Source organism: Grampus griseus (genome assembly GCF_964374135.1).
Source record: "Grampus griseus genome assembly, chromosome: 2".
NCBI classification, from domain to species: Eukaryota; Metazoa; Chordata; class Mammalia; order Artiodactyla; family Delphinidae; genus Grampus; species Grampus griseus.
Window position 1 is genome coordinate 172033266 of NC_139018.1, and position 16051 is coordinate 172049316.

Sequence of the window (16051 nt, forward strand, 5' to 3'; positions counted from 1 at the left end):
ATATCAACCACCACTTTCCCTACACTTCAAAAACATGCACACAACTCCAACTTCCTGGTAGTGCATCTATTTAATCATCCTGAAGGTATCTGCTGAGGATCTCATATGTGCTGGGAGCCAGGCACAGGAGACAGGATACCGAGCTGGATAACACAGCACACAGTCCCTTTCCCTAGTGGAGCCTGCAGTCTGGTTAAAGAGAACGATGTATATCAACCAACCAACCACAGGAATGAATACCGAATTCTGATCTGTGGTTATTAGGATCCTGAAGACAGCAGTGGGTACCATGGGGAGCTGCCTGCACCCTGGGGGCGGGGGGCCTCTGAGAAAGTGTCATTTGGGTGCAGATCCCCAGGGTAATCCAAGGGCGTTACTTTGGGAAGAGGGGGGAACATTCCAGATAGAGGGGAAAGCACGTGCAAAGGCCCCAGAATGTGTGAGGAGCTGAACGGAGGCCGGTGGGGCTCAAGGCTGAAAGGCTACAGGGTGTCTGGAGCAGTAAGTAAGGGCCAGAGCACACAGGCCTGGTGAACCAGGTTTAGAATGGACCCTAAGGACCCAGGGAGCAATAGGTTAGGGGCAGGGAGTGATGGATGGGCCTGGCCTCAGGTGCGTTTTAAGTAGTTGACTGAGAAATGAAACGAGAGGAAGCAGGACTACAGAAAAGGTGGGACAGTTAGGAGGCTTCTGCAGGGCTCCAGGAGAGAGAGGACGGCAACTTGCTTTGCCAGCCAGGATGGAACAGACTATGATGCGCTCACAGACATCCCCCAACAGCAGTTGCTTTGCATCACAAAGGTCTGTTTCTTACTCATGAAATGCCCACTAGACACTGGGTAGCTCTCTAGGGCGGCCGTGCTCCCTGCGATCTAGGAATACTGCGTACTGCGCTCTTGGGGCACCTTCCTTTCAACAACCCACTTCCATAATCGCTGTGGCAGGAGAAGAAAGTGCTGGAAGGTCTTCCTCTGTATCCGGATGCTTCAGCCTGGCCAGAACTAGCTGCATGCCCGACCTGACTGCACAGTGGTTGTCAGAAAAGGGCAATCATCCTCTGTGGCCAGAGAAAGAGGCGATCAGGATCCAAGAGTGGATGAGAAGCCCACATCCACTTGCCCGTTGGCAGGAAGAGAGGCTGACAGATTTGAGATCTATTCTGGAGGTAAAACTGCCAGGACTTCATAGTAAGTTGGATATGGGAGGTGAGGTGGCAGGAGGTATCAAGATAAAGATATAAACAAGAGAGATTCATAATTAATCCTCCAGAAGTGCTGTCTAAAAAGACAGTGCACAAAATACATATGGGCTCACAAAATCCCTCTTTATCTTTTTTTTTTGGCTGCATTGAGTCTTCGTTGCTGCGCGCGGGTTTTCTCTAGTTGCGGCGAGCGGGGGCTACTCTTTGTTGCAGTGAGTGGGCTTCTCATTGCGGTGGCTTCTCTTGCTGCGGAGCACGGGCTCTAGGCATGCAGGCTTCAGTAGCTGTGGCACGTAGGCTCAGTAGTTATGGCTCGCGGGCTCTAGAGCGCAGGCTCGGTAGTTGTGGCGAACAGGCTTAGCTTCTCCGTGGCATGTGGGATCTTCCCGGACCAGGGCTCGAACCCGTCTTCCCTGCATTGGCAGGCGGATTCTTAACCTCTGCGCCACCAGGGAAGTCCCCCCCTCCCCACTTCCGTCCTCCTTGTGTCTACGTGCCTCACCTTCTGTGCTTTCTGAATGTATTACCGTACTTTCCAAGGATTTGTTTATTTCTAATTTGCTGTGTATTTTTTTCAGGCAGCACCGTTAATGAAGTGAATTACTGAGCCAGCAGTGCTTTGAATTCTGATGGCTTCACAAGACTGAATTTGTGAAACTGTGACAAACAGGTACCCAGGGTTTGGTGTCAGAGCACTTTCCTTAAATCGGAGAGTATCCTTGTTAATAAAAAGTCCAAACAGCTTTGCCCAACTGAAATCACAGAAGGCCCATGGAAAGCACATGAGGGTACCTGCGGGGAAGTGGAGGTGAGAGAGTGAAGAATGAAGCCGGAGGGACAAAAGGGGCCTTAGGTGTCAGCCAGCAGGGCCAGCCTTGAATCTGGGCTCCACTCTCTGACCTTGGCCTTTAAATCCAAGAGTTTCCTTTCTAAATCTTTACTCAATAAGGTAGTTTATAGGGATGCTACAGATGAAATGTTTGTGTCCCCCCAAAATTCGTATGTTGAAACCCTCGCCCCCAAGGTGATGGTATTAGGAGGTGGGGCTTTGGGAGGTGATGAAGTCATGAGGAGGGGGCGATCATGAATGGGATTAGTGCCCTTATAAAATTGGCCGAAGAGGGCTTCCTGGTCCCCTACCGCCTTGTGAGGTTACAATGAGAGGATGGCTGTCTATGGGGAAGTGGGCTCTCCAGATACCAGACCTGCACATGCTATGATCTTGGACCTCTAGCCTCCAGAACTGTGAGAGATTAATTTCTGGTATTTATACGCCACCCGGTCCAGGTCCAGCAGCCTGAATGGACCAAGACAAGGGATAACACGGGATGGGTATAAAAACAGCTGATACACAAAAGTTACTGAATAAATGCTGTGTTCTTGTTCTCCTAAATGCATTCTATGTTGTTTCCTCAGTTGTTGTTATTACAATAGGGGATGGTATGGTAATACTTCTCCCACCCACAGAAGTCATTTCACAGTAAAAGGAACAGAAAGGGGAGCCCCTTGAGTTCTCTCTTTCTCTCCTGCCCCCTTTTCATTCAAAGGATCTTCCTAGTTTTCTTCCTTTTCATCTAATGTCATTAAAGTCTTCCTAGGAAAATGCTAAAACACTGACCTGTGGAACCCATAAACTTCAAATGTTTGTCTACATTAGGCATCTGGCCAATATAGCCCCTTTCACTGCCTCTTAGACAAGCCTCCTAGTTCATGCTGTTTTCAACAATGTTTGTTATTCAAAGTGACAGAAATACAAATTAACAATATAACCGCCATGTTTTAAGATGCCTGAAGACCTGACGCCGTAAGAGATGCCAGGACCCGTGGAGAAGTGGAAGGCATTAGACCTTCCAGGGAGAGGGCTAGACCATCAGTCCTCTCCGTTGTGGGAATAAGTGAGAATTAGACGTTCCTTAGATCTGAGCTCATGAGGAAAACCACAAGGGAGTTACTTGCTCTTGAGAGAGGAAAAGAAGAAACCTTCCCAGGTTTGAGTTGAGAGAGGTCATGATCCTATTTGAGAAGATGGCATCCACCACAGACGAAGACATTAGAATAAATCCTCCTCAACTTCTGATTTGGGGACATCTCTCAGACAAGGCAAAGGGGACAGAGAGAAATACAAGGAGATGAAAGTAGGAAATCCAAAAACCTGGGGTCATAAGTAACCTGGCAGAAGATGAGATGGCTACAAGTCGTGTGGGCTGATTTATAACCTGAGGAAGGATGACTGGGGATCACGTTGGAATGGCCCATCCAAAAGGACTGGATGTTCAGGGAGAACTTGAAATGGTAAAGAAAGCAGCAGAGAAAGCACATCAGAGCTGCTGTAGGTAGAAGTCTAGGATATGAACGGAGAGGGACCCCTGCCCCCCACAAACTAACTCAATTTGGCGGTCTGAGCAGTTGGGTCTGAGAGACAAAAAAAAAACCTCTAAGAACCAAAATCTCTGGGGCCAGACTCTCATGGGTTCAAAATAAGATAATAGATAATTATCTATTATAAAGATAATAATTATCTTTCCATCAACTCTGATAGCTCTTTTTTTTTTTTAATTTCAATTTGCTGGTGAAAGCCCTTTTAAAGAACTTCTTACCAGAATTAGCCAAAGAAAAGAAAAGAATCACCCCACATACCATCTGCCAAATACACAGTGGAGATAGCCTCCCAGGACAAGTCACGGAGGGACGGTGGCCATCCTCCTGGAGATCTGCTAGAACCTGATGAACCAAGTTAGTGCTTGAGGCGTCCCAGACCAGAGAGCTGAGACGGCTCTAACAACTGCCCTGCCAACGTCTCTTTAATTGCTCCATTACAAGATCACAATCTCTGCTTGCACGTCACTAGACAAGATTGCTTGTCTGCTCATTAGCAGCATGGGTAGCATCTCACCAGCATGCCCAAGTTCCTGCTCCTTCAACATTCTGTCACATCCACCTTGCAAATCTGCCACAATGGAGCAATACAGCATCTGGCCTAATGCATTCCTATACCTGCCCCCAAGGACTGCTGGGAACAAAATCACCCAGGTAGGTGGGTTGGTGCCTTGATAAAATTCATGGTGTCCAGTATGCTAGGCCCTTTCCCTTCTGATCCATCCTCATGGTCCCCAGGTGGGTGGTCCTGCTAACACATTTGATCGTGTCATTTCCCTTCCGTGTCCCCCCTCAGCCTCAGAGGGACACACGGAGCCATCCAGGACCTGGCCCTTGACCGTAATTCCAGTCTCATCTTTTACTGACTGTTTGCTAACCATTAAGTGGTACAAATTCCTCTTTTTCCATTCCTTGCGAGTCTTAGATTATGGATTTTGATTGCTTTTATTATTTAATTATAGGATTTATTTTTTTGGTACCGGCAACCAAGCCTTCAGGCACGTTTTCATCACTTCAGTATGCCACGGGGGAAAAAATCTTTAATAAGATTAGGGGAAAGATACACAAAAACAAGCATTTCTGCTATCATTGTTATCTATGTGGCTGATCTGAAATTCTATCTTCATAAGTCAGACTTGAGTTGAAAACCAACTGGCAAGATTTTACAACATAGCAAGAAGCTTAGAGACTACAATGGGTACTGAAAACTAATAATAATTAAGGCTCTGAAAATGCAAAGAATATCTCTTAACCAGAACAAGTGATTCAGTCCCTACAAAGTAATGTCATCATTATCTTTTTTTTTTTTTGCGGTACGCGGGCCTCTCACTGCTGTGGCCTCTCCTGTTGCGGAGCACAGGCTCCGGACGCGCAGGCTCAGCGGCCATGGCTCACGGGCCCAGCCGCTCCACGGCATGTGGGATCCTCCCAGACCGGGGCACGAACCCGCCTCCCCTGCATCGGCAGGTGGACTCTCAACCACTGCGCTACCAGGGAAGCCCTGTCATCATTATTTAGTCGGTATCCACAAGAACCACTAAAACACAGAGTTAAAGACTTTTAATTAATGCAATATGCATTCAGTCCCCAGACAAATAAAACATCCCAAAGAATAACTTGCTTGTAAGTTACTGAAGAGTGCCAAGAACATCCAAATTATTATTTTTTAAATTAATTAATTTAGTTTTGGCTGTGTTGGGTCTTAGTTGTGGCACGCGGGCTCTTTGTTGTGGCGCATGGGCTTCCCTCTAGTTGTGGCTCACAGGCTCAGTAGCCCTGTGGCATGTGGTATCTCAGTTCCCCGACCAGGGATTGAACCCATGTCCGCTGCATCGGAAGGCAGATTCTTAACCACTGGACCACCAGGGAAGTCCCAAGTTCTTGAGACATCCAAATTCTATTTACAGTGGCCAGAAAGGGGGCACAAACTGAGTTGTGAATCTAAATGAAAAGCTTAAAACCGAATCAACTTTATCTCTCTGAAGAAAGAATTTCTTAACACATGGGGAACACAGCCTAAAAATGGGAAGTCCAAAGAATAGGAATCGTTCTATCTACATACCTTGCACACTCCTTCCCCGTTCCTGGGAAGAGACGCTGATGAGACAGGAGTGCGTCCTGACCATCAGCAGACACCCCCCGGTCCACTGGTGTGACAACTGGCCTGCCAGCTCTAGGACAGAGGGGGCAGGGGCCAGCTGTGCTCACTTCAAGGTCATCAAGCAAACACCTGATTGTCATGTGCACCCCGTGCCACGCAAGCTCCCCGAGGGAGAAAGGCAAGCATCCCAGCCTACCGGGAGAGCCTGATTACTCTTTCCAACCGACAAATTAATATTCTGGCTTATGCGTGTGGTGAACACAAGTCTGCCTTTGAAATCAGACCCAAGAACTGATGAAATCAAGTCTTGGTGTCTACAGAGATGAGGGGAAGACCCTGGCCAACCTCTTTGTTCAGTCGCTCACCAGGCATCTGTGCCACAGAGAACTATGGCTACTGGAGAAAGGACGGGGACAAGACCATGTCCCTGTCGCCTTGGAGCAAAGAGTCTGGTGCAGAGTACAGACAAGCACACGCTTACCATGCTGAGTCTGCAGAATGGATGCTGGCTTGGTGGATTCCCACCATCACGTTACTTTCAAGAAACCATGAATCTGTGTTTTGGTGGACATCACTTAATTCAAAATATTAAGAACTGCTATGAAAATGGCTACATTAGAATTTCACTTCCTTATACATGAACACTGCAGCCACCTTAACTTGCAGAAATTTCTACAAGTAATCCCTGCTAACTTGGTTTTTCACTTTGACTTTTACCTGTCTTTGGTTACCCTTGACAACGATTAATTAACTAACTCTCTTACTAAATCAGTTACCCTAAGGTATTCTGGTCCCTCCACCACTGTGGAAAGATAGTTTTCAAAAATGGACAATCATCAATATCATACAGATGTGACATGAACATGCATTAAAGATTTTCTTTTATTCCCCATGAGGGAACCAGTTCAAAGCAGAAGCCACAGAACACACAGACTTATAGATCAGAAGTACTGAAACGAATGTGCAAATAGAAGGAAGTCCATTGGACTGCTACCAGATAGGATGTAATTTGCATATTTCGAGATAAGAATTAGTTTGTGTGGCTCTGAGCTAACTACAGCTTGCAGAGCTGTAAAGTTGTTCCCAGGCGATCGGCATCAGCTAACGCAGAGGTGTGTGATCTGAACGATGCCAGTGTATCCACTGAGGCACACAATTTCCCCTAAACCATTAACAGTATCACTGCCTCCCACTATAGAGTTAAAGGAAGGATCAAGAGTACTGAACCTAAAAGACTTTCACTCCGTGTAACTTGCAGTCTCCTCCACTCCACAGCTTGCCCAAGGGGAACAGGTGGACCTGGTTTAGGTAGAAGTCCTCCGAGGCACACAGAGAGCACCGCCTTACCTAAGCAGGTTGAAGTAAGGGTTACCAGAAGGACAAGTCTGATATGGAGGCTAACTGAAACTTCAAGTCCAGATGGGCAAGAGGAGGGTCAAAGGAGAGGCAAAATAAAATAGGAGCAGACTGAGAACAAACGGAAGAAAACAAGTGACCAGCACTGGACCATCCGTGCCTCTTTTCACTGGTCCTGAAGTGTGAGATCCTCGGGGCCTTGAGATCAACTCAAAAGTGTAGACAGGATGGAACTGCTCTCAGTACAGTGCTTCCAAGTCTTTTAAAACCCACCTCCAACAATATTTTCTTACTTGATACAGCCAAGATTATTCTGACCTTTCTTTAACGTGCTTTGAATTTGCAAACCCTGGATAAACTGAGTATATTTTTGATACTAATATCCACATTCCTTGATGCAAAAATTCTGATATGCTTTCCTGGTTAGACATGAAGATGATAACAGCAACTCTATGTATTGTCAACTTTATTCACGTGTCATCTACTCCTCACAATGAATATACAAGGTAGGGACTGTGCCCATTTTACAGATGAGAGCAATAAGACACTGGAAGATTAAAGAACATACGTAAAGGCACTCTGTTAGAACTGGAGTAGAGTTTTGAACCCAGACCACTACATGTCTGTGTTCCTGGGCACTGTGCTCTTCTACCTCCCCTTATAGGGAAAAATTGGTTCTTCAGTGGAGAGCTATTCATTGTCTACAGCACTCGCCACTCCGGGTTACCTGATTCTGAGTCTACAGGAACTGACAAATGGTCTCTCCTTGACCAAACTCTAGTCAAGTTCCTCTGAGGTCTTTTTCAACTAGGACCCATTTGTGGGCATGTCCTTAAGCGACCAGTTTTAACAAGAACCCTGCTAAGTCAGCTCATCCGGAATCCCCCATCCTCCAGGTGTGATCACCCTTGCTATCTGACCAAATTCCTCAACCTCCACCATCCTCCAGGCGATATCCAATCACCCTGGTCTGCCTTTGGCAAGATTCCTAGCAGGTTGGTTTGGCGAGAATCATCCCTTACCCCTTGACGTTCCCTCCACTGACCCCCACCTGCTCCTTGGCTATAAATTCCCACATTTCCTTGTTGGATTCAGAGTTGAGTCCCATCTCTCTCCCCTACAGCAAAACTCCACTGCAGGGGTCCCTACACCCATTTCAGTAGTACTGAATAAAATCTGCCTTGCTGCCTGTCCTTTAACAGAGCTATTTTGCAATTCTATGTATTGAAGTTAAGTGATAGCAACATAAAACGATTCTTGTCTACGGGCATGCAAATGCGTTATGTCCAGTGGAGAGACAACCCTTCCCCACAGTGGGAAAACCTGTTTTGCCTCCCTTGCCCTGTTCATCTCAATATTGCTGACCTACAAATGCGTCTGTTCCTTTGAACTGGCTGTCACCCCATACCAGCTTCCTCACTGATGAGTTAAATAAAATTTTAAAAAGTGTTCATTTTCATATCTGTATGAGAGCCATGATTTTACCTTTTTATTAAAATTATCTTTTAACACTCTGAATGAGCGTGCTGGAAGCATCTGCAAATTGAATAAACACTACCTGATAGAGAGGACAAACTTTGGTGGCAAACATCACAGTTCAGATGCCTACTCTGCTACACACTCGATGCTTAGCCCCTTAAAAATTATTTAGCCCCTCTGTGCTTTCAGCTCTGTGTGCAGAACGGGGGTGATACTATCTCTTTGACGGATCTGATGCAAAGTTTGTAACTGAGAATGCATAAAGAACGCTCAGCAGTGACTGGAACAGAGAGCCACCTAAGCAGTGCTCAGCAGGAGTGCTCAAGGCGGCCGTCAAGATCACGGGATGCCTCTTGAAGCAGGGCTTCTCAAACTGCAACGTGCCCATGAATCACCCGGGAAATTTACTAAAATGCAGCTCTGGGATGGGGCCTGAGAGTCTGCATTTCTAACCGGCTCCCAGGTGACGCCAATCCTGCCGGACTGAGGATCACGCTTTGACAAAGCATTATAAGCCTCCTGGATCACGTTCATCCGCTCTGATAGATTTTTCATAATAGTCTAGAGTAAGACTTTCAAGAAATGTGGGCCTGTCCTATGGCCAGAAGCATGAGTGGGGAGAAACCAGTGAAACACTTGACAGAATTACAAGAATAAAATGAGCTAAGTTACCATGTCACTAAAGAAGAGGTTTTTTTTTTCTTTTTCAGATGAAGAGCTCAACCAAGGAAATATTGTAAGAGGAGATGTACGGTACTGAGAATATTTAACATAATTGCTTTCCTGAGTCAGACCCAGTGTTCATCCTCCTGGGAGCTCTGCAACAGAGAACACACACCCACCATCCCTAACACCTTCACTCAGGCTTAACCAGCCCGTCAAACACACCGCTCCAACGGGCATTATTCAAGCAAACTGGATGTAGTTGGAGGATGCAATGTCTTCTGAAAAAAGGCCAATGGACATGTGTTGGAAACATCTCTAAAATGTCCGTAAAATCCACACTTAAGTGTCCCTATCAGCTATGCAACCCCGGTCATGAAGTTCTTTGTCCCAACCAAAACACAAATGAGGAAATTCCTCTGGCAACTAAATATCTCTTCAATAAAACTTGGAGAAGTGAATTCTGAGATAAGACCTTTAATGAGAAAATAACTTTTATTTACATTCCGTACTGACTCTCTGGTGCTGTGTGAGACAGCACTTGATAATTTAAAAATACTTAAATATTAGAACCATAACCACTGTTATACGTTTAGTCATCAAAGAGCAAAGACCCTCTAATAACCTGTAAGTTCATAGCTCATTTTAATATATTCATATTTCATACTCATTTTCAGGAAAGCATTAGTGAAACCGAGCAGGACCCTGCAGGGCCCTCCTGGGTACAAAAGCCCTTCCTTGCCCCTCCTCCCCATTACTAGTTTGTAGAAAAAGGCTTTAGTCTCCTAGGTCTTCCCTGAGTTCCAAAGAGCAGGCACAAGCAGTTACTAATTAGGAAAGTGAGCGAACGCAGAAACAAAGGAAGAACAGTTTAACAAGAAAAGTCAGGACCAGAGTTCAGTGATAAAACAGAGTCCTAATTCCTCCTCAAGGGATATGCATATCTGATGCATATCTCTGTGGGCTTCAGGAACCTCTCCCCCACCCAGGTGGAGGATGGTGACTACATACTGACCACAAACACCAGACCCCAGACTGGCTAGAGCCAGAAGGTCGATGACTGAGATTTTGGAAACATCACCCTGTTACCTCACCACCAACCAATCAGAAGAGAGTCATGCACCCTGCAGCCCTCCCCCAAATGTTGCCTTTAAAAACTATTCCCTGAAAGCCATCAGGGAGTTCAGGTCTTTTGAGCATTATCTGTCTGTTCTCCTTGCTGGGCCCTGCAATAAACGCCGTATTTTCCTCCACCACAACCTGGTCTCAGCGGATTGGCTTTGCTGCGTGGCGGGCGAGGAGACCCAAGTTTGGTTTGATAACATCAGGGTCAAACGCTGGGGACCTCGTGTAGAAAACTGAATGGAATCTTCTTTAAAATAACAAAATGAACGAAGTTGAATAGGGTGGTACGATGGTTTCCGATCAGCAGAGCGAGGGAAATCTGAAGCAATGAAAACTGATGCCAAGACTGGGCTCCAGTATGGAGAAGCTGCCCAGTCAGTGCGGAGGCTCCAGGGAAATATATGCTGTCAAGACAGAAATACCCCAAAGGCTGTTTGCTGAACACATCTGATCGGCGAGCAAAATCTTAATTTACTGATCTAATCAAAACTGGTGGATCTTACAAAGGCTGTTTGGGCTTAGTTGTGGAATTCAGGTTAGTGTCATCAGAATGAAAATCAGTGCAGAAAATCTTTCAGAAATCATGTCCAAACATTTCGCCGCACCTGAAATACGAAATAAAATTATGAGAAGAGTGTGTCATAATAAAATAAAATAGCAAGTGGAATGTCATCTCACTGCGGCAATTTTATAAATGTGAAACGAGGCAGAAGGCCCTATCGCAGAATAATGATGATATTTGAAATTCTGAAATGTAAAGAGGGGAACTACTTCATTCAGTCAACAGAAAGCTCACCGGAATCTGGCTGTCAATAAAGATTGTTTTCTGTGACCCATGTTGTGTAAGGCAATGATGAAAAAACTGTAAACTAAGGGACCCTCCTGCACTGTTGGTGGGAATGTAAACTGGCGCAGCCACTATGGAGAACAGTGTGGAGGTTCCTTAAAAAACTAAAAATAGAACTACCGTTATGACCCAGCAATCCCACTCCTGGGCATACACCCAGAGAAAACCATAATTCAAAAAGATACATGCACCCCAATGTTCACTGCAACACTATTTACCATAGCCAGGACATGGAAGCAACTGAAGTGTCCATCAGCAGAGGAATGGATAAAGAAGATGCAGTACATAGATACAATGGAATATTATTTAGCCATAAAAAGGAACAAAACAGTTCCATTTGCAGAGATGTGGATAGACCTAGAGACTGTCATACAGAGTGAAGTAAGTCAGAAAGAGAAAAATATTGTACATTAATGCTTATATGTGAAACATAGTACAGATGAACTTATTCGCAAAGCAGAAATAGAGACACAGATGTAGAGAACAAACTTATGGATACCAAGGGGGGAAGGAGGGGGTGGGATGAATTGGGAGATTGGTATTGACATTTATACACTACCATGTATAAAACAGATAACTAATGAGAACCTACTGTATAGCACAGGGAACTCTACTCAATGCTCTGTGACCTAAATGGGAAGCAAATCCAAAAAAGACGGGATATATGTATACATTTAGCTGATTCACTTTGCTGTACAGCAGAAACTAACACAACACTGTAAAGCAACAACACTCCAATAAAAATTAATTAAAAAATAAAAAAATTAAAGTACCCATTTTGCTGGTTAGGATTTGAGGTAAACAGACATGAAAAGTGCAATAAAGACACATCTTGTTGAGAAGTGAAGTTTTGGGTGAAGAGATGAATAGTTAGAATCTTCAAATATAGATTATCAAGCTTTACAAGGGTTACTGTGTTGAATTCTATTTGACCTTTAATCTCAAATGCCATTAAAAGCAACATAAGCAAAAAACAAATGTTGGAATCTCCACTTCATGTGCTGTCTGACTCACTATTTATACTTTTTATTTGATCTTCTAAAGCTCCCTTTGTTCTCATAAAAAAAACGATAAACTAGAATTTGTTCAAAAAGCAACCTCCAGAATTTTCCCTTGATTCCCTGTGACACATTTCTATGTCTGCCTTTGACGTGATTTTTGTCTTCCTTACCTATTAGTAGCTCCCTAATAAACTTGAGCAAACGGATGAATGAATAAATGATCAAGGAACCTGAGATACTTGAAGATGATAACTTATCCAGGGAAAAAGAGATTCTAGAGCTGATCAGACTGAAAAGTAAAATAAAATTCTAGGAAAATAAAAGTCAACAGGAGGAATTAGAACCAAAAGGATCTTCTGATTAACCCCCAGATAATTATAAGATTTAATTAACCAGAAGAACCCAGTCTCTGTTCATTCTCTTTGAGATTTTACTGCAGTTAAAATGATGTCAAAATGCTCTCATTAATAATGAATGAAAGTGTCAGAGAGCTGGCTCACCAAATGTACTGTGCTTAGGGAAATCATGATTAGGAAGGGTTATGAAAGTGTCCTTGGAGACCGATCCACCTCAAACTGGAGCAATGTAATCACAGACGAAATTCAACAAGGAAACAGCACAATGTAACAATCCTTGAAAAGAGGAAATACAATTACTCCAATGAGGTGTTGGGTTCTGAGCGGTGTAGTCAATCAAGTCTCATTTCACGAAACTCAGGAGCAATACTCAACAGCACTGAACTCTTGATTACATTATGGTGTATTAATCTCATATCTGCATATCCACAATTTCCCAGCTGATAAAATGTCCTGATGTTATTTTACGGAGATTTGGAATAATCCGAACCCTGTTAAGTCAGAGCTACTGGGTCTGGTTCTGGATTTTCTGCCATTAGCAGGGCTCACGCTCTGTGCCTCTGTTCGTCACAGGGCCTCTTTCCTGCATCATCTCATGTCCCCCTTACACACCTTCCCCTGGAGGATGGTCCTTCTCGCTCTTCAGCTAATTCCTAGTCCCATCTGCTACGCATCTGGAAAACTAGAGTTTGTGAGTAGGATCATACGTGGTAATGAGTTCTAATGAGTTTTTAATGGACCACACTTCACAATGAACATACCTGTGTTAAAAAAAAAAACCTTTAATCGGGGAGGGATGGAGTGGGAGGATGGGGTCAGCAGATGTAAGCGAGTATCTATAGGATGGATAAACAACAAAGTCCTACTGTAGAGCACAGAGAACTATATTCAGTATCCTGTGATACACCATAAGGCAAAAGAGTATTTTAAAAAAAAAGAATGTATATATGTGTATAATTGAACCACTTCGCTGTACAGGAGTAATTAACACAACATTGTAAATCAACTTCAATTAAAAAAAAAATTTAAGAAGTCTTTAAGGAATGTTTTTCTGCCCTCATCACCCAACCCTGGTGGCAAAGACAGCCCCCTTCTGGTCTAGACTGAGGACTGAATCACTGAGCCTCTGGAGGGGCTCTGGCCCCTCTTACTCCCCTGGGGGTACATACAGCTACCCAATTCTCAACTTCCCAGCCGATTTCCACTGGATAGATTTGCCTATCCCTGTTTTCACCCTGGGGATCTCTCCTGGACGTGGTGCGCAATCACTGTGAGCACCCTCACATCACCGAGATTTGGCTTCTGTTGCCCTGGACAACACTTGCCCTCTCCCAGCCCCCGCTCCGGCTGCTCAGAGCCTCACCCACACCCCACGGACTGACTACTGGCCAAGCCAGCCCCAGGCACTCAAAACTGGGATTCAGAGAGGGTGAGTCACCCAAGCAGAGGCCCTAAGATAGGGATTCAGCATCTGAAGCAGGCCCCAAGTTTTGGAGAGAAATGGGCTCTTCAAGCCACACCATGCAACCCCCCGTTCTTGCATAGCTGTCAGGCCACGTGGGGGGCTAAGGTGTGACCTAAGAAAATTATGCACAGGGATGACCCTGAGTGAAGACCAATTTGCTGTGAATCCTTAATTTAAGCCTAGGAAATCCAAGCACTGTGACATCAAAACAGCTGCGTCGAGGTATCCTCCTTTGGTCTGAACCTGCATTTTTCTGATATACAGACCTTTTGGGAACGTTATCTACAAGAATTTTACAGGAATTAAGTGCATATGAATACAGGCACACGTCGGAGACATTGTGGGTTTGGTTTCAGACCACCGAATAAAGTGAATATCACAATAAAGCAAGTCACACGAATTTTTTGGCTTCCCAGTGCATATAAAAGTTATGCTGACACTATACCGTAGTCCGTTAAGTGTGCAACAGCATTATGTCTAAAAAGGCAATGTACACACCTTAACTAAAAAACACTTTATTGCGAAAAACTGCTAACCATCATCTGAGCCTTTAGCGAGTCACAGTAGTAACAGCAAAGATCACTGACCACAGATCACCATAACAGATAAAAAACATTAGGGAAAAAAGTTTGAAATATTGCTAGAATTACCAAAATGTGACACAGAGACATGAAGTGATCAGTGGAGGCTGTTGGGAAAATGGCGCTAACAGACTTGCTGGACGCAGAGTTGCCACAAACCTTTAATTTGTAATAAATGCAGTATCTGTGAAGTGCAATAAAATGAGGTCTGCCTGATTAAGAGAATCCAGGAAAAGCTGAGATACATGCACACACAGTGCTAGCATTTTATTTTCTCACATTCTTTTTTCAATTCTATCCAGACATGAGTGCATTTGTTAATTCAAGAAATACAATATTCAGAATGATTATTTTTCTTAAAGCTGTGGGTTTTTCCTTAGGCAATGAATGCGTCCATCTGATTCAACTACTTATTATCATTTTCTTTCAACTCTTCTATTTCTTTCCCAGTAATAATACATATTTTCTCAACTTCTTAAATCTCTTTATTACCTACAACTGAATGTAATTTGGAATTTACAAGTCTTATCACATTCTCATTCTGCCTGAGCAATTCTAAGTATAAAAGGTACTGTCTGCATGTATTCCTTCGGAGTTCCTGCACCTTTTCGCTTAAGATTCCTGAAATTAATATTATGATTCTTTGATATCTTTTCCATCTAGTCATTTCTGGCTTCTGGAAAACACCAAAAAGCCTTACTTATCCAATGTCCCACCTGAAACTTCTTACTTAAGGGTTGTCTGAGATGGAAGTACTGACCATTTTGCCAAGGGAGTTGGCCCAGAGCTAAAAACAAGCAGAATCAAAAATGTTTTTGCAACAATGCAATTAGTCACTCATCAATCCAGCTTGTGAGTGACAGCTACAGTGGAGTACCTTAAGGAAATCAAGATATATCTGTGATACTACTTTACCAGCCTAATAATTCACTTTACAGCTTACCAAGTATTTGCATTTAATTCTTGGAATAGTGCTGTGAAGGATCCATTTTTGTTTTGAATTTTTGAATTTTATTTTATTTTTTTATACAGCAGGTTCTTATTAGTCATCCTTTTTTTTTTTTTTCCTGCGGTACGCGGGCCTCTCACTGCTGTGGCCTCTCCCGTTGTGGAGCACAGGCTCTGGACGCGCAGGTTCAGCGGCCATGGCTCACGGGCCCAGCCGCTCCACGGCACGTGGGATCTTCCCAGACTGGGAACCCGTGTTCCCTGCATCAGCAGGCGGACTCTCAACCACTGCGCCACCAGGGAAGCCCTAGTCATCCATTTTATACACATCAGTGTATACATGTCAATCCCAACCTTCCAGTTCATCACACCACCACCACCACCACCCCCGCCGCTTTCCTCCCTTGGTGTCCATACGTTTGTTCTCTATGTCTGTGTCTCTATTTCTGCCCTGCAAACCGGTCCATCTGTATCATTTTCTAGGTTCCACATATATGTGTTAATATACGGTATTTGTTTTTCTCTTTCTGACTTACTTCACTCTGTATGACA

At 44.2% G+C, this 16051-nt stretch overlaps 1 protein-coding gene across 1 annotated transcript in view; it reads right to left on the reverse strand.

Moving 5' to 3' along the window:
- The window catches only part of ST8SIA6 (ST8 alpha-N-acetyl-neuraminide alpha-2,8-sialyltransferase 6), a gene marked incomplete at both ends in the record, with an annotated part of 136063 nt that overhangs the window by 60150 nt on the left and 59862 nt on the right, over positions 1-16051 (reverse strand). The window lies entirely within an intron of this gene.